Below are 27,950 nucleotides of genomic sequence, written 5' to 3' on the forward strand. Positions count from 1 at the left end.
AGCCAATATAAAATCCTAAAGTGCTGTGGGGAGGGTGCAGTGGCATGGTTGACCCAAGTGGCTCTGATAGTCCCCCTCTAAAAAATATCATGAGGCACAGAGGGTCAATAGGAGTAACATTTGCCAGATCGATAAAATCCTGTACATACTCCTCAATGCGCCGGTCTCCCTGACGGAGACACATAATCCGTGCTACTGGATTCCTGGAAGTCATTGCTGCTGGATCCACGTTAGTGGTGAGTTCATCTGTAACGGGGCAGGCTGGAACATAGAAGGAAGCAGGATCCAAATGCAGCACTAGTACTAGTGATGTGACATTTGAACCGAGGCGTCGGAGCGTGTGTCGAGAAAAAGTGGGCGTGCCAGATGAAGCCGCGATTCGAGGCTTGTGTTGTTAACGTGAAAATCACGTGACTAATGACAAACGAGGCCTCGGTTTGTGTAAATACGTCATCGGTTCGGTCTGAGTGTCGCTTCCGGATAAAAGGCGGTTCGAAACTCGCGCCACCTTGTGGGTGTTGCAGGAGTAGTAGAGGCAGTTGTAGTAGTGTCAGAGAGTCAGATAACTATCATTGTTATTGTTGTGTCATATGTGAGGGCTGTATATTATGACATTATCAGGTTAGAATAGTTATAGTATATTGTTATTATTAATTATAGTAGCTATATTATAGTCTTGTTATATTAATTAGATAAGATTATTTGGATTGCTCTGGATTTTTGGATCTGGACTGGACTGCTTTTTGATTTGGATTGCCCTTTTGGATTTGTTTGCTTTTTGTGACTCTTCCTTTTTCCTGGTAATGGAGACAGCAAGAAAGAGGGAATCCTCCCCTGTCTGGGCTCAACAGAAGCATCAGTGTCCTCATTTGTACCACTGCCATTTTTACCCTGCATCCCCTGTTCCTTGTGTAAGGATCTTTTCCAAGCCTAGAGAGATTTTGTCCAAGAAGAGGAATCGTCTAAACCCCAACACACTTGAAATAATTGTTTTTTGTTTCTCAATAAAAAAATCTATTGTAATCCTTCCTTCCGGACTATTCTGTTGCAGTTTACTTTAATCTGTTATCTATAATCTGCTAAATGAATAAATGTATGTTATTGCACTCCCTCTAACATAAGCACTGCACTCAACACAGTGTCACTGTTGTTGTTGTTCATACTGTCACTATCCAAACAATTTATGAATAATTAATTAACTGTGTGTGTGACTCTGCACAAATAAATTCAGACAGTGAAAGATACATATTTTATATTATACACAGTAATGGACAAATGTCTGATCATGTCTTTTTATTATTGCAAATGAAAGGTTACAGACATCAACAGTGAGTACAAAACAAATAAATAAATATTTTTATTTATAAAAATATTTTTATAAAATATACATTTAAATATAAATATACAAATAAATATAAATATTTATTTGTATATTTAAATTACAAATAAATATTTGTATTTATAAAAGTATTTTTTATAAAATATAATTTTTTTTATAAAAATATATTTTTTTTATAAAATTAGGTAATTAGGTAGGTAGGGAGGGAGGGAGGTAGGGAGGGAGGGCGGGCGGGGCGTGACACTGGTTCAGAATTAATTAATTTGTCTGCTATTTCTTTGCACAGTAGCTAGGTGTCACTAGTGAGCAATGCTGAATGAAGCTTCGAGTAATGAACCTTTGGCTGAAGCAATGGGCTGCGAGGTTTCAGTGGTTCAGGAAGCCTCATTTTGCCATCACTAACTAGTACTTTTATTAAATAAACTAAAGACTAGACAGACTCAAAAACTCAGACATAAAGACCGGCACAACCAACATCTAACAACATCATGAACCCACAAACACTGTAACAAGACACAGGGTTTAAATACAGAGACTAACGAGCTAAACAAGATAACAAGATGGCGTCGTTAATCAGAAACACCTGGGGATACTAATAAACTAGAAAAACTACAAAGGACTACAAAACATGACACAGAACAGGAAATAACTAAAGTTCACACAAGACAAGGGAAACATCATTAAAACTGCAAAGTGTTGCAAAACGTTGGAGGATATTTAGCGACAGTTTACACAGTTTGTTTTTGTGACAGTTTGTTTTCAGAAGTTTCAAAGAGTTAGTAAAAGAGTAAAGAAAAAGTTCAAACTTTTTTAAGTAGGTTTTTTTAGTAGCTCTTTCAAAAAGTTATTTTTGTAAGTATTTATTTTTTATTAATACATAACCTCATTGTATTCATTTATAATGTAACATTATAGCGTGACATTTGTGTAAATAATCGTCAAGCACAGGTGACTCCGCGTGGTGGGAGGGGGCCCCCGAATCAAATTCTGCTTAGGGCCCCCAAAAGGCTCGGGCCAGCACTGGTTTGGATACAAACACTGTCCACTGTAGCGAGCACAATACAGAAAAGCACCTTTAGAAAAGTATTTTAATTTCCACCATTAGGTGGCGACAAATGTTTAAAAAAAGATATGTCATTGAATCATTTGTTAAAGAAATTCGTTCAAAAACACTGTCTGTGTCTCATTTCAGAGGCACTCAGCATACCCGGTTAGAGTCATCACTCACATATCGTCAAATTCTGTCTTCTTAATTTTGATTTCAGAGTCAGACTGAAAAGCTTCAAAATCTTCTAGAGCAGATCGAGAACATTACAGATCAAGAGCTTCCTTTGCCTGTAAGTCTTCAAGAGATTTTTTTTTTAAATAATCAAATCAAATGTAATCGTCAGTTACATGATTGACATTGCTGGTCTGATTAATTGGCTTTCTTAATATTTACATTTACAGTATTTTTTTTTCTGATCAATAAATTAGAATGTGACCGATAGTTTGAATATGGTCCTCAACACTTCAGGAAATATTTCAGAGTCTTCATCATCAGTCAGCCCAGCTGTACTTGCCTCCAATGGAAACCATGTGTTAAAAGCCAACAAGAAACTCATCTCTACATTGGTGAAGCCGACAGACACACATGACAGAGTCAGTTTTATTCTTGCTGCTGTTGGTGAGTGGAGAAACGTACGCGGTTACTAACGTAACCTCGATTCTCTCTAGAAGAGGGAACGAGTACTGCGTAAGTATCTAACGCTAGGGGAAAACCTCTTTTCCACGAGATATTGAAGCCAAAAATTATCCTATAATTTTGTATTAATGCAAAACGCGTTGCAGCAGCATACAGGCATGGGCGAGACAGCTCGCGCGCCCATTGGCTGCTCTGCGGCAACTGCATCAGCCTATCGAGCGAGGCCTATAGTGACGTCAGACCAATGAGGGCGCTTCGCTGCGTCATGTCCCGCCGAAACGGGCGTGGCTTAGGCCTATAAAAGGAGGCTCGGGACAGCTGATCCCTGGTTTTTCATCGATGAAGCGAACCAGAGTGTGTTGCATGCACGGCAAGATACGCAGTACTCGTTCCCTCTTCTAGAGAGAACCGAGGTTACGTTAGTAACCGAGTACGTTCTCTTACGAGAGGTCTCTCGTACTGCGTAAGTATCTTACGCTAGGGGACCCAATGCAAAACGCTGTGCGTGCTGGGATCTAACACTAATAAACCTGAAGGCGAAGCCCAGGATTCACAGTGCATAATCACCAAGGGAACTCAGAGAGTCCTGGAAAGAGGAGGGGAAACCACTCTAGCAGGGTGTTCAAATACTTATTTTCCTCACTGTATGTTGGGTGCGCGATCGACCTGAGTCGATTTTATGAGCGCGGGCCCTGTGTGAAGGGCCGTGCTTGTGTGTAGGGATGGGCACTGGGCAGTGGGCATCTTTTCTACACATATAGCACCATCGGCCGTGGCCGGGACACCAGAAAATACACTCTTTATGGGATTTATCTGGGCAGCCGTAAAAACGGCTTTTGTGTGCAGGCAAGCGGGTAGCTGTTCCGGCTTGTACACTGCAGAATATGCTGGAACAGTCAAATTTCCTGGAACTGAACGAGCGACGAGCTTCGGTGAAAGTCCGGCCACAGCGGGACTCGAACACCGACGCTTTCCTAGGTGTGCTAGGATGGCTTCGGGGCTTCAGGCTTCACCGCAATCCTTGGCCGTGGCCCACGCGGAGCGGGGCGGCGGTTAGTCGAGCGAGAGCGAGGCCTCGAGCTGCGGTCCTGTCGGCGCTGCGATGAAGCGGCAGAGGGCGGAGGCTTTGGCTGTGAGCTCCGCGCGGGTGGTTTCGCACAGTGCGCTACGGAACTGGAGCGCTACGGGAGGAAGTGCTTAAAAGCCTGTGACGCTTTCTGCACCTCGGCGAATCTCTCCACGAAGTTATCGACAGAGGATCCGAAGAGGCCAGCAGAGGAAACCGGGGCGTCGAGGAACGCGGTGCGCTCAGACTCAGACATCTCCGAGAGCGTCAGCCATAGATGTCTCTCAGCCACGGTGAGAGAAGCCATGTTCCGTCCTATGGCCTGTGCAGCGGACTTAGTAGCATGGAGAGCGAGATCCGAAGCGCTTCTCAAGTCCACCATGCAGATTGCATCTGGTCCCATCTCGTCCAGTTTTCGGAGGAGATCGGCCTGGAAAATCTGCAGAGTGGCCATCATGTGCAGCGCTGACGCAGCCTGCCCGGCGGCAGAGAAAGCGCGACCGAGCAGTGTTGACGTCATGCGGCAGGCTTTAGAGGGCAGAGCCGGTTTTACACGCCGTCCAGCAGAGGGCGGGCAAAGGTGGGCTGCTATCGCCTCTTCGACCGGCGGAAGTGAATGGTATCCTCTGCTCTTAGCACCGTCAACAGCGGAGAATGCTGGAGAAACAGACGAGGTATATATCTTTTGGTTTGCACAGTGTAATTCACAGAATTACTAAAAAATATTTTGCCACCTAAAAGTTAAAGATTTTTTGTGTCACGTCACATGTGTATTTCCCTCACATTAAATATAAAACGCATGTGTAGACTGATATTTTTCTAATGTCTTGACTTCTTTCTTAAGGGAGTATATTAACAGACGTTTCAAAATATTGGTATTAAATGCATTTTCTGAGAATTTATATTTCAAGTTTTGACAGCAAATGTCACGTCCATAACGCTGGAATTGCCCAATTTTAACGAATTTATCCTCAACTAGTTTTTGTGGTGTAGTAGGTCTACGTATTTTATTATGTTAACTTAAATAATACAAATAGTAATTTAAAGATGTGGTAGCCCTACATCTTACACATCGTGGAAACAAAATAAGAATGGAAACTAAAATATGGTAGTATTGCGCTACAGCGCACATTCTATCAGCTGCAGTTCCGGCGCCTCAGTCCCAATACTGTAAAACTCGAAGTACATTCACATCACACATGTTAATGCAGCGGTAGAGTTACACTCACAGGACACTGCACTTATTCGCAATCACAAAAGTTCATTATTTGCTCGTGCTTTAAAGCTTTGCCGGGTAAACATTTCATTGGCGTTCTGTTCTGACATGATACACTTTTTCTGAGCGCGATCTGAAGTGCGCGCGCACTGTCAAACAGCGCCAAACTGGATTTTTGTTGGGTCAGACCCATCTGATATCGATGGGGGGCTGATACCACGAGAGCAACATGGAGCTAAATGGAAAAAATAGCACCAAACAAGCCACTTTGAAATGTTGCTGTTTTAATGACTATAAAAGTTGGGTGACCCTCCCCCTAGACTAAAAAAAGTTGGATGACCCTCCCCTCAACAAAGAATAAAAAGACATGACCCTCCCCTATTTTCCTCCGGTGGTCCTTTCCATAAATACCGAACGGTCCCTAAACCACATTTAACTAAAGGTTTGAATGTGTTGAATACAAGTTTCTTCTGTTTCTGTCACACAGGATCAGCTGCTGCTGTGGCTTTCATGAGTTATAACACAATGGAGAATCTACTGAAGCCAGACTTCTTCAACACATCAACTGACACTATTAAAACCATGATGTCCACTGTGATCTCAGCTACTCTTCTCAAAACTGTTGGTGAACAGTAAACTCACCAAACCAGTCAACTTCACCCTCAAACACATCAGCGTGAGAGACTGAAATGTGTTTTTGTCCAACCTGAGAACTGATGAATATCTGAAAACATCTAATATTCAGAGTTATACTATTTTCGGCATGTTCTTTCTTCTTTTTGCAGGAGTTTGAGTCCAGCAGTTCTCTGTCCTGTGTGTACTGGAATATCAGCGAGTGGATTGTAGATGGTTGTTCTGTTTTAAAGACCAACAGCAGCTACACTGTGTGTTCCTGTGTTCATCTGTCCACATTCGCTCTCATCATGCAAACCAGCCGCCCATCAGAGGTACGAGAACATTTATAGTGAGCATTGAAGAACAGCACAGATTTGGCACTCATGTACTCTGACATGTTTCCTCAGAGCGACTCAGCGCTGGACCTGTTGAATTTGGTGTGTGTGATCGTGGGGCTGGTGTTCTTCAGTTTGGCCCTGTTGACCTTTGCCCTTTGTCAGTGGAGTCCTGGAGTGAATAATGTGGCTCGAATCAACCTCTGCGTGAGTCTTCTGTTGGCTCACCTTCTGTTCCTGCTCACACAACAGTTCCTGAGACTCATACGCCGTCATCAGGTGAGAATGATGAAGGAGCCCTACAGCTCAGCACAGTCTCACTGAGAATCATAACCGTCTCTCGTGATCTCCAGGTGTTGTGTGCCGTGATATCAGGTGTGCTGCACTTCCTCTTTCTCTCCGGCTTTGTGTGGATGTTCATTGAAGCTGTGCTGCTCTTCATCTGTGTGAAGAACCTATCACAGATCAGCTCCAAAAGGAGGGAGGTGCTTAGCAGTAGATTCCTGTGTGTGATTGGATATACGGTTGCTCTGGTTGTGGTGGCTGTGTCTGCTGGGGTGAATCCTAAAGGCTACGGAAGTGAAAAGTGAGTTTAGTTTGAACGACTCAGAGATCAACACCTTCATCCTTCATGTTTGTTCATTTAATTATTTTTCTTCCTCTAAACAGGTGCTGGATTAAAATGGATAAAGGCTTATCTGGAGTTTTCAGGGAATTTTCCACAACAATATAATCAATAAATATATGTTAACTCTCCATCTTTCTCAGCAGGAATATGATATTTAAAACACTGGCTCAGTTTGTGGTTCTTGGTTGCTCCTGGATTCTGGGTTTCTGGAAGGAGCTGGAGATCTTCTTCCTGATCTTGAACTCCCAGCAGGGAACCTTCATCTTCCTGGTCTATTGTGTCCTCAATAATCAGGTCAGACATCAGTACAAACAGTCTACCAGAAAATCATATCTCACCTACTTTATATTAAAGGGTTAGTTCCCAAAAGTTCTGGATCATTTTCTGTTTATCTGTGAGCCGCTGGTGGCCTGTGTTATGAAGATCTCTCTCTCTCTCTCTCTCTCTCTCTCTCTCTCTCTCTCTCTCTCTCTCTCTCTCTCTCTCTCTCTCTCTCTCTCTCTCAGGGGAAGTGGGCGTCTCTGACACATTCAGCTCTTCATGTTAAACATGTAACCAGGAAAGAAACACTCAAAACTCTTCTGAACACACATCGAGAGCTTCAGAAGAACTGAATCTACTAACAACAAGAGAAGATCATTTAATAAGAGAGAAGAATGAAGATCATCTGGACTTTCACTCTGCTGATGTTTCCTGGTAAGAATCTGAACTCAGAGTAGATCATGAAAAACAGCACAGAATTGATGAGGAGAGTCTTTAACTTCATGTTGTTCTATTGACTGTTGAGGAAAGTTCATTTCTGTGTAAATTAAAGTGTTTTAATGCTGGTTTGTTGTAGGTGTCGTGAGCTCCATGAGTGTGACAGGATATTCAGGAGAAGGAGTCACGATCAAATGCAAATATGATAAAGAATATACAGAGAATAAAAAGTATTTTTGTAAAAGACAGGGGTCAATGTGCAGAGATCGAATCAGGACTAACATGACAAATTAGACACACAAATTCCAGCCAGGTTGGTCCCTCACCTTTCAAAACAGTCGAAGACCACTTTACATATCTTGGCATTGTGGTACCAAAAAAAACCCAAGCAAATATTTAAATTAAAATTTTTGGCTAAGATTGACAGATTAAAAGATAATATAGAGCAATGGAGGCTCCTTCCGCTATCTATGATTGGCAAAATTAATGCAATTAAAATGGTCACTTTACCACAGTTCTGAAATACAAAGTATACATTATCTGTACACAAAAGTTCAGGTCTTTCTGTAGTAAAATACCTTTTCATTTTAGATTTTTTCCATTATCAGTCTTTGTTAACAGAGAAGCCGCTCACACCAAAACATAGCTGACATGATTTACACTAGATTAGATTGAATATTTCAGTGACACATCTGTACATTTATGATGGTAAGATGCTATCAGCCTTTTGATATTATTTTTAAGATCAAAATCTGATTGTAAAATTAGTTTACTAAAAATCATTTGTTCGTTGTTTGCAGTCTAGAAGACTGTATTTAACAATTGTTGCTGGTCACACATACAGTGCTATATTTGCACCACACCCTTGACATCATTGAAGCTTTAATAAAAGCTGTGTAACAACATACAAAAGAGGCGTGATCAACGGGCATAGTTCAAATGACTCTGAACGCAATTGGATAGTCCTTCAACCAATCAGACCAATATAGTTGCTATGACTATAGCATGAACACACAGTGAGGGCGCTGTGAGGATACACTTTTAGCTCACTGTGAACTCGGATTGTGAACACATCACAGGTATCATGAGAGCTCATGGTGAGATCACTGAGAGATCAAATTGTTGACTGGGAGTGCCTCTCCATATTAAACTGGTTAAACGTAAATTAACTTAAACTTACCCTGCGGTATAAATGAACAGTGGTGATCCTAGATATTGTTTTTCTGCGATAGTGACGACCGCAACATGAGGCGTCTCCCGCTTGTTTGTGATCTGTAAACCCTCGCTTCCAAATTAATCTTGTTACTCACCATATTTATTTTATAATCTTTTACCCCTCCATGGCATATTTAAGTCCCACTTGAATGCTCCTCAACGAGAGGTGGTCCTTCTGCGTCCAAAATTTATCAAAAACATCTTGGGACAAGGTTTTCACACTGACAGCTGTCAATGTAAGACAATTAGCTCATTGTAAGACAGTTAGCAACTCCGTTTGTTTTTTCCCATTAATGTCAAAGCCTGTCCAGACAATTATTATGTCTATGAGCTGGTTAGAACATCTGTGTGCTATTCAGCATACTGTGCAGATAATTATGTGTTCATGAGCTCTTGGTATTATTTGTGTTTGTTGATTTATTGGTATTAACCATTAGTCATTATTTTTCAGCTGTTACTAACATCATAAGCCCCGATACAACAGTCACACCAGAGACGACCTCAGCTGGTAATGTACTCTGATGTTTCCTCTAATGGATTGTGTTTTGTCTGAATGTTTGTGGATCTGTAGAATTGAACAGATGTGTGAGTGTGTTTGTGTTTCAAGGTATAAACTAGGGGGGAAATTATGTCGTCACGTCGACGTTACGTCGAACTTGAGCGACTGAAAGGGAACCTGAATTTTGTAAAATCTTATTGAATCCTGGTAAAAAAATGGTCGCAGACAGATCCAGTCTTGCCTTAAAAATCAAGGGTTCATTCAGAAACCAAAAAATGGAATGCAAATTTTCTGTCTTTTGAATATGAATAAAACTCCAAATCTTGAAAAGATGCTGATAAAAAGACAACAATTGTAAAATATCCAAGCACTTAGGGTCCATTAAAAAAAGAGGTTTATCTATTCCAAGGTTTCCAACAGTCCTGAGTAAAAACACAACTGGAAAGCTGCACTCCTTCTCTGGAGAAGAACCACTCCTTGGCCCCCTTCTTCTTTGGGCAAAAATAAAATACTCCCAAAAAAAGTCAACAAAATCCGCTTGAATCCCGGCCATCAATTTCACTGGAGGATCAATACAAACCAGTCTGTGCCATAAGAGTAAAGCGACCAAATTATTTACAATAAGTGTTCTTCCCCTATAATACAGGTTGGGTAGAATCCACTTCCATTTGTCTAGACGACCTTTCACTCTTTGTAATAAATCATCCCAATTTTTTTGTAAGATATTATCATCTCCAAAAAAAATAAAAAAATAAAAAATCTCTGCAACCCTACCTATTTCAACTCAGACCTTCAGGAAGAATTGGTTTCCCTTCATTCCAATCCCCTAATAAAAATGCCCCACTTTTTTTTTACAATTTACTTTTGCTGAAGACCATTTTCCAAAGTCTTCTATCAATTTAGATAAAACATATATGTCACTTTGTTTATTAATTATTATAAGGTCGTCGGCATAAGCTGATATACAAAAATTAACATCACAAAGTGGTATCCTAAAACCATCTAAATTCTTCCTAATTGTTTGTAGAAGTGGTTGAATAACAAGAGAATATAACATTCCTGATAATGAACATCCTTGTCTAATACCTCTACTGACCTCGAATGAAGCACATAAGAGCACTATTAAACTTAAACTTAAACTTCTCATTAAAACCAAAAGCTTCTAAAACATTCCATAGATAAGCATGCTAAACCTGATCAAACGCTTTCTCTTGGTCTAAAGACAACACACCACAATTGATATTAAATAATTTGGAAGCCTATATAATATCTCTAATTAAGGAAATATTGTCAAAGATTGACCTGTTTGGTACACAATAATATTGATCTAGATGGATCACCTGTCCTATTACTTAAATATATTCACATTAAATATGTGAAGATCTCAGCAATTAATAGAGATTTAGATGTTGATGTTTTATTATTTTGTTTGACCTTGATATTTTAAATTATAATAGACCTCAGATTACACAGTTTGATATCCAACAGTGTCATAATCATTTATAATGGATCTGAATTGCATAATAAGACACAAACATTTGAACTACTGTGTCATTTAGACACAAAGAGGCATCAAGAATCAGCTTATGAATCTCAACAATGGTGACGATTGAAACCTTCATGCTGCAATGCATGCTGGGTATCTAGTCTTTGTGTAGTCTGGCTATCACCAGACCAAGCTCAATCTTAAGATTGAACATTAGTCTGGTGAGTCTGCTCTGTGTTTTCTCCTGCACGAGAGGCGTGATCAACGGGCATAGTTCAAATGACTCTGAACGCAATTGGATAGTCCTTCAACCAATCAGACCAATATAGTTGCTATATATGACTATAGCATGAGCACACAGTGAGGGCGCTGTGAGGATACACTTTTAGCTCACTGTGAACTCGGATTGTGAACACATCACAGGTATCATGAGAGCTCATGGTGAGATCACTGAGAGATCAAATTGTTGACTGGGAGTGCCTCTCCATATTTAACTGGTTAAACGTAAATTAACTTAAACTTACCCTGCGGTATAAATGAACAGTGGTGATCCTAGATATTGTTTTTCTGCGATAGTGACGACCGCAACATGAGGCGTCTCCCGCTTGTTTGTGATCTGTAAACCCTCGCTTCCAAATTAATCTTGTTACTCACCATATTTATTTTATAATCTTTTACCCCTCCATGGCATATTTAAGTCCCACTTGAATGCTCCTCAACGAGAGGTGGTCCTTCTGCGTCCAAAATTTATCAAAAACATCTTGGGACAAGGTTTTCACACTGACAGCTGTCAATGTAAGACAATTAGCTCATTGTAAGACAGTTAGCAACTCCGTTTGTTTTTTCCCATTAATGTCAAAGCCTGTCCAGACAATTATTATGTCTATGAGCTGGTTAGAACAACTGTGTGCTATTCAGCATACTGTGCAGATAATTATGTGTTCTTGAGCTCTTGGTATTATTTGTGTTTGTTGATTTATTGGTATTAACCATTAGTCATTATTTTTCAGCTGTTACTAACATCATAAGCCCCGATACAACAGTCACACCAGAGACGACCTCAGCTGGTAATGTACTCTGATGTTTCCTCTAATGGATTGTGTTTTGTCTGAATGTTTGTGGATCTGTAGAATTGAACAGATGTGTGAGTGTGTTTGTGTTTCAAGGTATAAACTAGGGGGGAAATTATGTCGTCACGTCGACGTTACGTCGAACTTGAGCGACTGAAAGGGAACCTGAATTTTGTAAAATCTTATTGAATCCTGGTAAAAAAATGGTCGCAGACAGATCCAGTCTTGCCTTAAAAATCAAGGGTTCATTCAGAAACCAAAAAATGGAATGCAAATTTTCTGTCTTTTGAATATGAATAAAACTCCAAATCTTGAAAAGATGCTGATAAAAAGACAACAATTTTAAAATATCCAAGCACTTAGGGTCCATTAAAAAAAAGAGGTTTATCTATTCCAAGGTTTCCAACAGTCCTGAGTAAAAACACAACTGGAAAGCTGCACTCCTTCTCTGGAGAAGAACCACTCCTTGGCCCCCTTCTTCTTTGGGCAAAAATAAAATACTCCCAAAAAAAGTCAACAAAATCCGCTTGAATCCCGGCCATCAATTTCACTGGAGGATCAGTACAAACCAGTCTGTGCCATAAGAGTAAAGCGACCAAATTATTTACAATAAGTGTTCTTCCCCTATAAGACAGGTTGGGTAGAATCCACTTCCATTTGTCTAGACGACCTTTCACTCTTTGTAATAAATCATCCCATTTTTTTTGTAAGATATTATCATCTCCTAAAAATAATAATAATAATAATAATAATAAATCTCTGCAACCCTACCTATTTCAACTCAGACCTTCAGGAAGAATTGGTTTCCCTTCATTCCAATCCCCTAATAAAAATGCCCCACTTTTTTTACAATTTACTTTTGCTGAAGACCATTTTCCAAAGTCTTCTATCAATTTAGATAAAACATATATGTCACTTTGTTTATTAATTATTATAAGGTCGTCGGCATAAGCTGATATACAAAAATTAACATCACAAAGTGGTATCCTAAAACCATCTAAATTCTTCCTAATTGTTTGTAGAACAACTATAGGGGGATCACACTTCTCAGCCTCCCCGGGAAAGTATATTCCAGGGTACTGGAGAGGAGAATCCGGCCGATAGTAGAACCTCGGATTCAGGAGGAACAGTGTGGTTTTCGTCCTGGTCGTGGAACACTGGACCAGCTCTATACCCTCTACAGGGTGCTGGAGGGTTCATGGGAGTTTGCCCAACCAATCCACATGTGCTTTGTGGATTTGGAGAAGGCATTCGACTGTGTCCCTCGCGGCATCTTGTGGAGGGTGCTCTGGGAGTATGGGGTTCGGGGCCCTTTGCTAAGGGCTACCCGGTCCCTGTACGACCGGAGCAGGAGCTTGGTTCGCATTGCCGGCAGTAAGTCAGACTTGTTCCCGGTGCATGTTGGACTCCGACAGGGCTGCCCTTTGTCACCGGTTCTGTTCATAACTTTTATGGACAGAATTTCTAGGCGCAGCCAGGGGCCGGAGGGGGTCAGGTTTGGGGACCACACAATTTCCTCTCTGCTCTTTGCGGATGATGTTGTCATGTTGGCCCCATCAGACCAGGACCTTCAGCATGCACGAGGACGGTTTGCAGCCGAGTGTGAAGCGGCTGGGATGAGAATCAGCACCTCCAAATCCGAGGCCATGGTTCTCAGTCTGAAAAGGGTGGTTTGCCCGCTTCAGGTTGGTGGAGAGTTCCTGCCTCAAGTGGAGGAGTTCAAGTATCTTGGGGTCTTGTTCACGAAGGATGGAACGGGAGATTGACAGATGGATCGGTGCAGCTTCTGCAGTAATGCGGTCGCTGTACCGGTCTGTCGTGGTGAAGAAGGAGCTGAGCCGTAAGGCGAAGCTCTCGATTTACCGGTCAATCTACGTTCCTACTCTCACCTATGGTCATGAGCTGTGGGTTATGACCGAAAGGACAAGATCCCGGATACAGGCGGCCGAAATGAGCTTTCTCCGCAGGGTGGCTGGGCGATCCCTTAGAGATAGGGTGAGAAGCTCAGTCACTCGGGAGGAGCTCAGAGTAGAGCCGCTGCTCCTCCACATCGAGAGGGGCCAGTTGAGGTGGCTTGGGCATCTTTTCCGGATGCCTCCTGGACGCCTTCCCGGGAAGGTGTTCCGGGCATGTCCCACCGGGAGGAGACCCCGGGGAAGACCTAGGACACGCTGGAGGGACTATGTCTCCCGGCTGGCCTGGGAACGCCTCGGTGTTCCCCCGGAAGAGCTGGAGGAAGTGTCTAGGGAGAGGGAAGTCTGGGCATCCCTGCTTAGACTGCTGCCCCCGCGACCCGGCCCCGGATAAGCGGAAGAAGATGGATGGATGGATGGATGGATGGATGGATGGATGGATGGATGTTTGTAGAAGTGGTTGAATAACAAGAGAATATAACATTCCTGATAATGAACATCCTTGTCTAATACCTCTACTGACCTCGAATGAAGCACATAAGAGCACTATTAAACTTAAACTTAAACTTCTCATTAAAACCAAAAGCTTCTAAAACATTCCATAGATAAGCATGCTAAACCTGATCAAACGCTTTCTCTTGGTCTAAAGACAACACACCACAATTGATATTAAATAATTTGGAAGCCTATATAATATCTCTAATTAAGGAAATATTGTCAAAGATTGACCTGTTTGGTACACAATAATATTGATCTAGATGGATCACCTGTCCTATTACTTAAATATATTCACATTAAATATGTGAAGATCTCAGTAATTAATAGAGATTTAGATGTTGATGTTTTATTATTTTGTTTGACCTTGATATTTTAAATTATAATAGACCTCAGATTACACAGTTTGATATCCAACAGTGTCATAATCATTTATAATGGATCTGAATTGCATAATAAGACACAAACATTTGAACTACTGTGTCATTTAGACACAAAGAGGCATCAAGAATCAGCTTATGAATCTCAACAATGGTGACGATTGAAACCTTCATGCTGCAATGCATGCTGGGTATCTAGTCTTTGTGTAGTCTGGCTATCACCAGACCAAGCTCAATCTTAAGATTGAACATTAGTCTGGTGAGTCTGCTCTGTGTTTTCTCCTGCACGAGAGGTGTGATCAACGGGCATAGTTCAAATGACTCTGAACGCAATTGGATAGTCCTTCAACCAATCAGACCAATATAGTTGCTATATATGACTATAGCATGAGCACACAGTGAGGGCGCTGTGAGGATACACTTTTAGCTCACTGTGAACTCGGATTGTGAACACATCACAGGTATCATGAGAGCTCATGGTGAGATCACTGAGAGATCAAATTGTTGACTGGGAGTGCCTCTCCATATTTAACTGGTTAAACGTAAATTAACTTAAACTTACCCTGCGGTATAAATGAACAGTGGTGATCCTAGATATTGTTTTTCTGCGATAGTGACGACCGCAACATGAGGCGTCTCCCGCTTGTTTGTGATCTGTAAACCCTCGCTTCCAAATTAATCTTGTTACTCACCATATTTATTTTATAATCTTTTACCCCTCCATGGCATATTTAAGTCCCACTTGAATGCTCCTCAACGAGAGGTGGTCCTTCTGCGTCCAAAATTTATCAAAAATATCTTGGGACAAGGTTTTCACACTGACAGCTGTCAATGTAAGACAATTAGCTCATTGTAAGACAGTTAGCAACTCCGTTTGTTTTTTCCCATTAATGTCAAAGCCTGTCCAGACAATTATTATGTCTATGAGCTGGTTAGAACAACTGTGTGCTATTCAGCATACTGTGCAGATAATTATGTGTTCATGAGCTCTTGGTATTATTTGTGTTTGTTGATTTATTGGTATTAACCATTAGTCATTATTTTTCAGCTGTTACTAACATCATAAGCCCCGATACAACAGTCACACCAGAGACGACCTCAGCTGGTAATGTACTCTGATGTTTCCTCTAATGGATTGTGTTTTGTCTGAATGTTTGTGGATCTGTAGAATTGAACAGATGTGTGAGTGTGTTTGTGTTTCAAGGTATAAACTAGGGGGGAAATGATGTCGTCACGTCGACGTTACGTCGAACGTGAGCGACTGAAAGGGAACCTGAATTTTGTAAAATCGTATTGAATCCTGGTAAAAAAAAATGGTCGCAGACAGATCCAGTCTTGCCTTAAAAATCAAGGGTTCATTCAGAAACCAAAAAATGGAATGCAAATTTTCTGTCTTTTGAATATGAATAAAACTCCAAGGGCCCTATCTTGCACCCAGCGCAAGTGACTTTGTACACCGACGCATGTATCATTCCTATTTTGCACCCGCGCAAAGCGGACTTTTCCCTCCACAGAAGCACGTTGGTTAACTAAGAAATACACTTGCGCTCCCGGGGGCGGTTCAGCGCAAAGAGGAGGCGTGTTCCGGCGCAAACGTTCCTTCTTGCTATTTTGCAGGTTTAGAAAACAATTGCGCCACTAACCAGGAAAAAATAGTTTAAAGTCAGTGGCGCGTTGCGCATGTTATTCATAGGCTATTTTAAGGGCGCATGCTTGGCCATAATCAATGTAGCGTGTGCACAACGCGCACTTTGATTCTCTCATCTACACAGAAGCAGCAGTTTTCATTTTTGCAAATCATACATTATTACGATAGATAGATAGATAGATAGATAGATAGATAAACAATTTATTATAAAAGCATACATCTAGCTTACACATTTACCCAAATTAACCGAAGTTAATTTGGGTGGGTTTCTCCATTTCAATGTAACTTCTCTCTTTTACGGCCGTGACGAGAGCGTTGCTCTCCTTGGCTGTGAACCGCTGCTGGCGCGCGCCTGGCAAATCCGCCGTTACAATAGCAATCCGCTATGGAAAAAGCGCATCTGCTCTTAAAGGGAATGTGAGATGACGCTCTGATTGGTTTATTTCACGTTACGCCCAAACCACACCTATGAATAATGAAGCTACTTCAGACCAACCCATTTTAGATTTGCGCCTGACGCAAGAGTCATTTATCCCGCCGGGAAAATAGCAACAGCGCCGAGACCCGCCCACAAAGTTACTTGCGCTTTGCGCTTTGACACTTGCGTTTCAGATCGTTAAAATAGGGCCCCAAATCTTGAAAAGATGCTGATAAAAAGACAACAATTTTAAAATATCCAAGCACTTAGGGTCCATTAAAAAAAGAGGTTTATCTATTCCAAGGTTTCCAACAGTCCTGAGTAAAAACACAACTGGAAAGCTGCACTCCTTCTCTGGAGAAGAACCACTCCTTGGCCCCCTTCTTCTTTGGGCAAAAATAAAATACTCCCAAAAAAAGTCAACAAAATCCGCTTGAATCCCGGCCATCAATTTCACTGGAGGATCAATACAAACCAGTCTGTGCCATAAGAGTAAAGCGACCAAATTATTTACAATAAGTGTTCTTCCCCTATAAGACAGGTTGGGTAGAATCCACTTCCATTTGTCTAGATGACCTTTCACTCTTTGTAATAAATCATCCCAATTTTTTTGTAAGATATTATCATCTCCTAAAAAAAAATATAAAAAAAAATAAATAATAATAAATCTCTGCAACCCTACCTATTTCAACTCAGACCTTCAGGAAGAATTGGTTTCCCTTCATTCCAATCCCCTAATAAAAATGCCCCACTTTTTTTTACAATTTACTTTTGCTGAAGACCATTTTCCAAAGTCTTCTATCAATTTAGATAAAACATATATGTCACTTTGTTTATTAATTATTATAAGGTCGTCGGCATAAGCTGATATACAAAAATTAACATCACAAAGTGGTATCCTAAAACCATCTAAATTCTTCCTAATTGTTTGTAGAAGTGGTTGAATAACAAGAGAATATAACATTCCTGATAATGAACATCCTTGTCTAATACCTCTACTGACCTCGAATGAAGCACATAAGAGCACTATTAAACTTAAACTTCTCATTAAAACCAAAAGCTTCTAAAACATTCCATAGATAAGCATGCTAAACCTGATCAAACGCTTTCTCTTGGTCTAAAGACAACACACCACAATTGATATTAAATAATTTGGAGGCCTATATAATATCTCTAATTAAGGAACTATTGTCAAAGATTGACCTGTTTGGTACACAATAATATTGATCTAGATGTATCACCTGTCCTATTACTTAAATATATTCACATTAAATATGTGAAGATCTCAGCAATTAATAGAGATTTAGATGGTAATGTTTTATTATTTTGTTTGACCTTGATATTTTAAATTATAATAGACCTCAGATTACACAGTTTGATATCCAACAGTGTCATAATCATTTATAATGGATCTGAATTGCATAATAAGACACAAACATTTGAACTACTGTGTCATTTAGACACAAAGAGGCATCAAGAATCAGCTTATGAATCTCAACAATGGTGACGATTGAAACCTTCATGCTGCAATGCATGCTGGATATCTAGTCTTTGTGTAGTCTGGCTATCACCAGACCAAGCTCAATCTTAAGATTGAACATTAGTCTGGTGAGTCTGCTCTGTGTTTTCTCCTGCACGAGAGGCGTGATCAACGGGCATAGTTCAGATGACTCTGAACTCAATTGGATAGTCCTTCAACCAATCAGACCAATATAGTTGCTATATATGACTATAGCATGAGCACACAGTGAGGACGCTGTGAGGATACACTTTTAGCTCACTGTGAACTCGGATTGTGAACACATCACAGGTATCATGAGAGCTCATGGTGAGATCACTGAGAGATCAAATTGTTGACTGGGAGTGCCTCTCCATATTAAACTGGTTAAACGTAAATTAACTTAAACTTACCCTGCGGTATAAATGAACAGTGGTGATCCTAGATATTGTTTTTCTGCGATAGTGACGACCGCAACATGAGGCGTCTCCCGCTTGTTTGTGATCTGTAAACCCTCGCTTCCAAATTAATCTTGTTACTCACCATATTTATTTTATAATCTTTTACCCCTCCATGGCATATTTAAGTCCCACTTGAATGCTCCTCAACGAGAGGTGGTCCTTCTGCGTCCAAAATTTATCAAAAACATCTTGGGACAAGGTTTTCACACTGACAGCTGTCAATGTAAGACAATTAGCTCATTGTAAGACAGTTAGCAACTCCGTTTGTTTTTTCCCATTAATGTCAAAGCCTGTCCAGACAATTATTATGTCTATGAGCTGGTTAGAACAACTGTGTGCTATTCAGTATACTGTGCAGATAATTATGTGTTCATGAGCTCTTGGTATTATTTGTGTTTGTTGATTTATTGGTATTAACCATTAGTCATTATTTTTCAGCTGTTACTAACATCATAAGCCCCGATACAACAGTCACACCAGAGACGACCTCAGCTGGTAATGTACTCTGATGTTTCCTCTAATGGATTGTGTTTTGTCTGAATGTTTGTGGATCTGTAGAATTGAACAGATGTGTGAGTGTGTTTGTGTTTCAAGGTATAAACTAGGGGGGAAATTATGTCGTCACGTCGACGTTACGTCGAACTTGAGCGACTGAAAGGGAACCTGAATTTTGTAAAATCTTATTGAATCCTGGTAAAAAAAATGGTCGCAGACAGATCCAGTCTTGCCTTAAAAATCAAGGGTTCATTCAGAAACCAAAAAATGGAATGCAAATTTTCTGTCTTTTGAATATGAATAAAACTCCAAATCTTGAAAAGATGCTGATAAAAAGACAACAATTTTAAAATATCCAAGCACTTAGGGTCCATTAAAAAAAAGAGGTTTATCTATTCCAAGGTTTCCAACAGTCCTGAGTAAAAACACAACTGGAAAGCTGCACTCCTTCTCTGGAGAAGAACCACTCCTTGGCCCCCTTCTTCTTTGGGCAAAAATAAAATACTCCCAAAAAAAGTCAACAAAATCCGCTTGAATCCCGGCCATCAATTTCACTGGAGGATCAATACAAACCAGTCTGTGCCATAAGAGTAAAGCGACCAAATTATTTACAATAAGTGTTCTTCCCCTATAAGACAGGTTGGGTAGAATCCACTTCCATTTGTCTAGATGACCTTTCACTCTTTGTAATAAATCATCCCAATTTTTTTAAGATATTATCATCTCCTAAAAAAAAATATAAAAAAAAAAATTATAATAAATCTCTGCAACCCTACCTATTTCAACTCAGACCTTCAGGAAGAATTGGTTTCCCTTCATTCCAATCCCCTAATAAAAATGCCCCACTTTTTTTTACAATTTACTTTTGCTGAAGACCATTTTCCAAAGTCTTCTATCAATTTAGATAAAACATATATGTCACTTTGTTTATTAATTATTATAAGGTCGTCGGCATAAGCTGATATACAAAAAATAACATCACAAAGTGGTATCCTAAAACCATCTAAATTCTTCCTAATTGTTTGTAGAAGTGGTTGAATAACAAGAGAATATAACATTCCTGATAATGAACATCCTTGTCTAATACCTCTACTGACCTCGAATGAAGCACATAAGAGCACTATTAAACTTAAACTTCTCATTAAAACCAAAAGCTTCTAAAACATTCCATAGATAAGCATGCTAAACCTGATCAAACGCTTTCTCTTGGTCTAAAGACAACACACCACAATTGATATTAAATAATTTGGAGGCCTATATAATATCTCTAATTAAGGAACTATTGTCAAAGATTGACCTGTTTGGTACACAATAATATTGATCTAGATGTATCACCTGTCCTATTACTTAAATATATTCACATTAAATATGTGAAGATCTCAGCAATTAATAGAGATTTAGATGGTAATGTTTTATTATTTTGTTTGACCTTGATATTTTAAATTATAATAGACCTCAGATTACACAGTTTGATATCCAACAGTGTCATAATCATTTATAATGGATCTGAATTGCATAATAAGACACAAACATTTGAACTACTGTGTCATTTAGACACAAAGAGGCATCAAGAATCAGCTTAAGAATCTCAACAATGGTGACGATTGAAACCTTCATGCTGCAATGCATGCTGGATATCTAGTCTTTGTGTAGTCTGGCTATCACCAGACCAAGCTCAATCTTAAAATTGAACATTAGTCTGGTGAGTCTGCTCTGTGTTTTCTCCTGCACGAGAGGCGTGATCAACGGGCATAGTTCAGATGACTCTGAACTCAATTGGATAGTCCTTCAACCAATCAGACCAATATAGTTGCTATATATGACTATAGCATGAGCACACAGTGAGGACGCTGTGAGGATACACTTTTAGCTCACTGTGAACTCGGATTGTGAACACATCACAGGTATCATGAGAGCTCATGGTGAGATCACTGAGAGATCAAATTGTTGACTGGGAGTGCCTCTCCATATTAAACTGGTTAAACGTAAATTAACTTAAACTTACCCTGCGGTATAAATGAACAGTGGTGATCCTAGATATTGTTTTTCTGCGATAGTGACGACCGCAACATGAGGCGTCTCCCGCTTGTTTGTGATCTGTAAACCCTCGCTTCCAAATTAATCTTGTTACTCACCATATTTATTTTATAATCTTTTACCCCTCCATGGCATATTTAAGTCCCACTTGAATGCTCCTCAACGAGAGGTGGTCCTTCTGCGTCCAAAATTTATCAAAAACATCTTGGGACAAGGTTTTCACACTGACAGCTGTCAATGTAAGACAATTAGCTCATTGTAAGACAGTTAGCAACTCCGTTTGTTTTTTCCCATTAATGTCAAAGCCTGTCCAGACAATTATTATGTCTATGAGCTGGTTAGAACAACTGTGTGCTATTCAGCATACTGTGCAGATAATTATGTGTTCATGAGCTCTTGGTATTATTTGTGTTTGTTGATTTATTGGTATTAACCATTAGTCATTATTTTTCAGCTGTTACTAACATCATAAGCCCCGATACAACAGTCACACCAGAGACGACCTCAGCTGGTAATGTACTCTGATGTTTCCTCTAATGGATTGTGTTTTGTCTGAATGTTTGTGGATCTGTAGAATTGAACAGATGTGTGAGTGTGTTTGTGTTTCAAGGTATAAACTAGGGGGGAAATTATGTCGTCACGTCGACGTTACGTCGAACTTGAGCGACTGAAAGGGAACCTGAATTTTGTAAAATCTTATTGAATCCTGGTAAAAAAAATGGTCGCAGACAGATCCAGTCTTGCCTTAAAAATCAAGGGTTCATTCAGAAACCAAAAAATGGAATGCAAATTTTCTGTCTTTTGAATATGAATAAAACTCAAAATCTTGAAAAGATGCTGATAAAAAGACAACAATTTTAAAATATCCAAGCACTTAGGGTCCATTAAAAAAAAGAGGTTTATCTATTCCAAGGTTTCCAACAGTCCTGAGTAAAAACACAACTGGAAAGCTGCACTCCTTCTCTGGAGAAGAACCACTCCTTGGCCCCCTTCTTCTTTGGGCAAAAATAAAATACTCCCAAAAAAAGTCAACAAAATCCGCTTGAATCCCGGCCATCAATTTCACTGGAGGATCAGTACAAACCAGTCTGTGCCATAAGAGTAAAGCGACCAAATTATTTACAATAAGTGTTCTTCCCCTATAAGACAGGTTGGGTAGAATCCACTTCCATTTGTCTAGACGACCTTTCACTCTTTGTAATAAATCATCCCATTTTTTTTGTAAGATATTATCATCTCCTAAAAATAATAATAATAATAATAATAATAATAATAATAAATCTCTGCAACCCTACCTATTTCAACTCAGACCTTCAGGAAGAATTGGTTTCCCTTCATTCCAATCCCCTAATAAAAATGCCCCACTTTTTTTACAATTTACTTTTGCTGAAGACCATTTTCCAAAGTCTTCTATCAATTTAGATAAAACATATATGTCACTTTGTTTATTAATTATTATAAGGTCGTCGGCATAAGCTGATATACAAAAATTTACATCACAAAGTGGTATCCTAAAACCATCTAAATTCTTCCTAATTGTTTGTAGAACAACTATAGGGGGATCACACTTCTCAGCCTCCCCGGGAAAGTATATTCCAGGGTACTGGAGAGGAGAATCCGGCCGATAGTAGAACCTCGGATTCAGGAGGAACAGTGTGGTTTTCGTCCTGGTCGTGGAACACTGGACCAGCTCTATACCCTCTACAGGGTGCTGGAGGGTTCATGGGAGTTTGCCCAACCAATCCACATGTGCTTTGTGGATTTGGAGAAGGCATTCGACTGTGTCCCTCGCGGCATCTTGTGGAGGGTGCTCTGGGAGTATGGGGTTCGGGGCCCTTTGCTAAGGGCTACCCGGTCCCTGTACGACCGGAGCAGGAGCTTGGTTCGCATTGCCGGCAGTAAGTCAGACTTGTTCCCGGTGCATGTTGGACTCCGACAGGGCTGCCCTTTGTCACCGGTTCTGTTCATAACTTTTATGGACAGAATTTCTAGGCGCAGCCAGGGGCCGGAGGGGGTCAGGTTTGGGGACCACACAATTTCCTCTCTGCTCTTTGCGGATGATGTTGTCATGTTGGCCCCATCAGACCAGGACCTTCAGCATGCACGAGGACGGTTTGCAGCCGAGTGTGAAGCGGCTGGGATGAGAATCAGCACCTCCAAATCCGAGGCCATGGTTCTCAGTCGGAAAAGGGTGGTTTGCCCGCTTCAGGTTGGTGGAGAGTTCCTGCCTCAAGTGGAGGAGTTCAAGTATCTTGGGGTCTTGTTCACGAAGGATGGAACGGGAGATTGACAGACGGATCGGTGCAGCTTCTGCAGTAATGCGGTCGCTGTACCGGTCTGTCGTGGTGAAGAAGGAGCTGAGCCGTAAGGCGAAGCTCTCGATTTACCGGTCAATCTACGTTCCTACTCTCACCTATGGTCATGAGCTGTGGGTTATGACCGAAAGGACAAGATCCCGGATACAGGCGGCCGAAATGAGCTTTCTCCGCAGGGTGGCTGGGCGATCCCTTAGAGATAGGGTGAGAAGCTCAGTCACTCGGGAGGAGCTCAGAGTAGAGCCGCTGCTCCTCCACATCGAGAGGGGCCAGTTGAGGTGGCTCGGGCATCTTTTCCGGATGCCTCCTGGACGCCTTCCCGGGAAGGTGTTCCGGGCATGTCCCACCGGGAGGAGACCCCGGGGAAGACCTAGGACACGCTGGAGGGACTATGTCTCCCGGCTGGCCTGGGAACGCCTCGGTGTTCCCCCGGAAGAGCTGGAGGAAGTGTCTAGGGAGAGGGAAGTCTGGGCATCCCTGCTTAGACTGCTGCCCCCGCGACCCGGCCCCGGATAAGCGGAAGAAGATGGATGGATGGATGGATGGATGGATGTTTGTAGAAGTGGTTGAATAACAAGAGAATATAACATTCCTGATAATGAACATCCTTGTCTAATACCTCTACTGACCTCGAATGAAGCACATAAGAGCACTATTAAACTTAAACTTAAACTTCTCATTAAAACCAAAAGCTTCTAAAACATTCCATAGATAAGCATGCTAAACCTGATCAAACGCTTTCTCTTGGTCTAAAGACAACACATTAAATTAACTTAAACTTACCCTGCGGTATAAATGAACAGTGGTGATCCTAGATATTGTTTTTCTGCGATAGTGACGACCGCAACATGAGGCGTCTCCCGCTTGTTTGTGATCTGTAAACCCTCGCTTCCAAATTAATCTTGTTACTCACCATATTTATTTTATAATCTTTTACCCCTCCATGGCATATTTAAGTCCCACTTGAATGCTCCTCAACGAGAGGTGGTCCTTCTGCGTCCAAAATTTATCAAAAACATCTTGGGACTAGGTTTTCACACTGACAGCTGTCAATGTAAGACAATTAGCTCATTGTAAGACAGTTAGCAACTCCGTTTGTTTTTTCCCATTAATGTCAAAGCCTGTCCAGACAATTATTATGTCTATGAGCTGGTTAGAACAACTGTGTGCTATTCAGCATACTGTGCAGATAATTATGTGTTCATGAGCTCTTGGTATTATTTGTGTTTGTTGATTTATTGGTATTAACCATTAGTCATTATTTTTCAGCTGTTACTAACATCATAAGCCCCGATACAACAGTCACACCAGAGACGACCTCAGCTGGTAATGTACTCTGATGTTTCCTCTAATGGATTGTGTTTTGTCTGAATGTTTGTGGATCTGTAGAATTGAACAGATGTGTGAGTGTGTTTGTGTTTCAAGGTATAAACTAGGGGGGAAATTATGTCGCCACGTCGACGTTACGTCGAACTTGAGCGACTGAAAGGGAACCTGAATTTTGTAAAATCTTATTGAATCCTGGTAAAAAAATGGCCGCAGACAGATCCAGTCTTGCCTTAAAAATCAAGGGTTCATTCAGAAACCAAAAAATGGAATGCAAATTTTCTGTCTTTTGAATATGAATAAAACTCCAAATCTTGAAAAGATGCTGATAAAAAGACAACAATTTTAAAATATCCAAGCACTTAGGGTCCATTAAAAAAAAGAGGTTTATCTATTCCAAGGTTTCCAACAGTCCTGAGTAAAAACACAACTGGAAAGCTGCACTCCTTCTCTGGAGAAGAACCACTCCTTGGCCCCCTTCTTCTTTGGGCAAAAATAAAATACTCCCAAAAAAAGTCAACAAAATCCGCTTGAATCCCGGCCATCAATTTCACTGGAGGATCAATACAAACCAGTCTGTGCCATAAGAGTAAAGCGACCAAATTATTTACAATAAGTGTTCTTCCCCTATAAGACAGGTTGGGTAGAATCCACTTCCATTTGTCTAGACGACCTTTCACTCTTTGTAATAAATCATCCCAATTTTTTTGTAAGATATTATCATCTCCTAAAAAAAATAAAAAAATAATAATAATAATAACAAATCTCTGCAACCCTACCTATTTCAACTCAGACCTTCAGGAAGAATTGGTTTCCCTTCATTCCAATCCCCTAATAAAAATGCCCCACTTTTTTTTACAATTTACTTTTGCTGAAGACCATTTTCCAAAGTCTTCTATCAATTTAGATAAAACATATATGTCACTTTGTTTATTAATTATTATAAGGTCGTCGGCATAAGCTGATATACAAAAATTAACATCACAAAGTGGTATCCTAAAACCATCTAAATTCTTCCTAATTGTTTGTAGAAGTGGTTGAATAACAAGAGAATATAACATTCCTGATAATGAACATCCTTGTCTAATACCTCTACTGACCTCGAATGAAGCACATAAGAGCACTATTAAACTTAAACTTCTCATTAAAACCAAAAGCTTCTAAAACATTCCATAGATAAGCATGCTAAACCTGATCAAACGCTTTCTCTTGGTCTAAAGACAACACACCACAATTGATATTAAATAATTTGGAGGCCTATATAATATCTCTAATTAAGGAACTATTGTCAAAGATTGACCTGTTTGGTACACAATAATATTGATCTAGATGTATCACCTGTCCTATTACTTAAATATATTCACATTAAATATGTGAAGATCTCAGCAATTAATAGAGATTTAGATGGCAATGTTTTATTATTTTGTTTGACCTTGATATTTTAAATTATAATAGACCTCAGATTACACAGTTTGATATCCAACAGTGTCATAATCATTTATAATGGATCTGAATTGCATAATAAGACACAAACATTTGAACTACTGTGTCATTTAGACACAAAGAGGCATCAAGAATCAGCTTATGAATCTCAACAATGGTGACGATTGAAACCTTCATGCTGCAATGCATGCTGGATATCTAGTCTTTGTGTAGTCTGGCTATCACCAGACCAAGCTCAATCTTAAGATTGAACATTAGTCTGGTGAGTCTGCTCTGTGTTTTCTCCTGCACGAGAGGCGTGATCAACGGGCATAGTTCAGATGACTCTGAACTCAATTGGATAGTCCTTCAACCAATCAGACCAATATAGTTGCTATATATGACTATAGCATGAGCACACAGTGAGGACGCTGTGAGGATACACTTTTAGCTCACTGTGAACTCGGATTGTGAACACATCACAGGTATCATGAGAGCTCATGGTGAGATCACTGAGAGATCAAATTGTTGACTGGGAGTGCCTCTCCATATTAAACTGGTTAAACGTAAATTAACTTAAACTTACCCTGCGGTATAAATGAACAGTGGTGATCCTAGATATTGTTTTTCTGCGATAGTGACGACCGCAACATGAGGCGTCTCCCGCTTGTTTGTGATCTGTAAACCCTCGCTTCCAAATTAATCTTGTTACTCACCATATTTATTTTATAATCTTTTACCCCTCCATGGCATATTTAAGTCCCACTTGAATGCTCCTCAACGAGAGGTGGTCCTTCTGCGTCCAAAATTTATCAAAAACATCTTGGGACAAGGTTTTCACACTGACAGCTGTCAATGTAAGACAATTAGCTCATTGTAAGACAGTTAGCAACTCCGTTTGTTTTTTCCCATTAATGTCAAAGCCTGTCCAGACAATTATTATGTCTATGAGCTGGTTAGAACAACTGTGTGCTATTCAGCATACTGTGCAGATAATTATGTGTTCATGAGCTCTTGGTATTATTTGTGTTTGTTGATTTATTGGTATTAACCATTAGTCATTATTTTTCAGCTGTTACTAACATCATAAGCCCCGATACAACAGTCACACCAGAGACGACCTCAGCTGGTAATGTACTCTGATGTTTCCTCTAATGGATTGTGTTTTGTCTGAATGTTTGTGGATCTGTAGAATTGAACAGATGTGTGAGTGTGTTTGTGTTTCAAGGTATAAACTAGGGGGGAAATTATGTCGTCACGTCGACGTTACGTCGAACTTGAGCGACTGAAAGGGAACCTGAATTTTGTAAAATCTTATTGAATCCTGGTAAAAAAATGGTCGCAGACAGATCCAGTCTTGCCTTAAAAATCAAGGGTTCATTCAGAAACCAAAAAATGGAATGCAAATTTTCTGTCTTTTGAATATGAATAAAACTCCAAATCTTGAAAAGATGCTGATAAAAAGACAACAATTTTAAAATATCCAAGCACTTAGGGTCCATTAAAAAAAAGAGGTTTATCTATTCCAAGGTTTCCAACAGTCCTGAGTAAAAACACAACTGGAAAGCTGCACTCCTTCTCTGGAGAAGAACCACTCCTTGGCCCCCTTCTTCTTTGGGCAAAAATAAAATACTCCCAAAAAAAGTCAACAAAATCCGCTTGAATCCCGGCCATCAATTTCACTGGAGGA

The 27,950-nt window shown here is 40.2% G+C and overlaps 3 protein-coding genes across 3 annotated transcripts in view; 2 read left to right on the forward strand and 1 right to left on the reverse strand.

Moving 5' to 3' along the window:
- Positions 1 to 27,950, reverse strand: part of LOC309493687 (piggyBac transposable element-derived protein 4-like) — a 203,653-nt gene that overhangs the window by 115,006 nt on the left and 60,697 nt on the right. The window lies entirely within an intron of this gene.
- Positions 1 to 27,950, forward strand: part of LOC309493754 (polymeric immunoglobulin receptor-like) — a 140,074-nt gene that overhangs the window by 48,405 nt on the left and 63,719 nt on the right. The gene's annotated exons all lie outside the window — the stretch shown is intronic.
- LOC309493868 (putative adhesion G protein-coupled receptor E4P) overlaps positions 5,964 to 27,950 on the forward strand; it is a 63,165-nt gene continuing 41,178 nt past the window's right edge. Inside the window, exon 1 of the mRNA XM_082163143.1 lies at positions 5,964 to 5,981. The gene's annotated coding sequence lies outside the window, so the exon portion shown is untranslated. The remainder of the gene's footprint in view (positions 5,982 to 27,950) is intronic.

Source organism: Leuciscus leuciscus, assembly GCF_965113295.1.
Source record: "Leuciscus leuciscus genome assembly, chromosome: 3".
Taxonomy (NCBI): domain Eukaryota; kingdom Metazoa; phylum Chordata; class Actinopteri; order Cypriniformes; family Leuciscidae; genus Leuciscus; species Leuciscus leuciscus.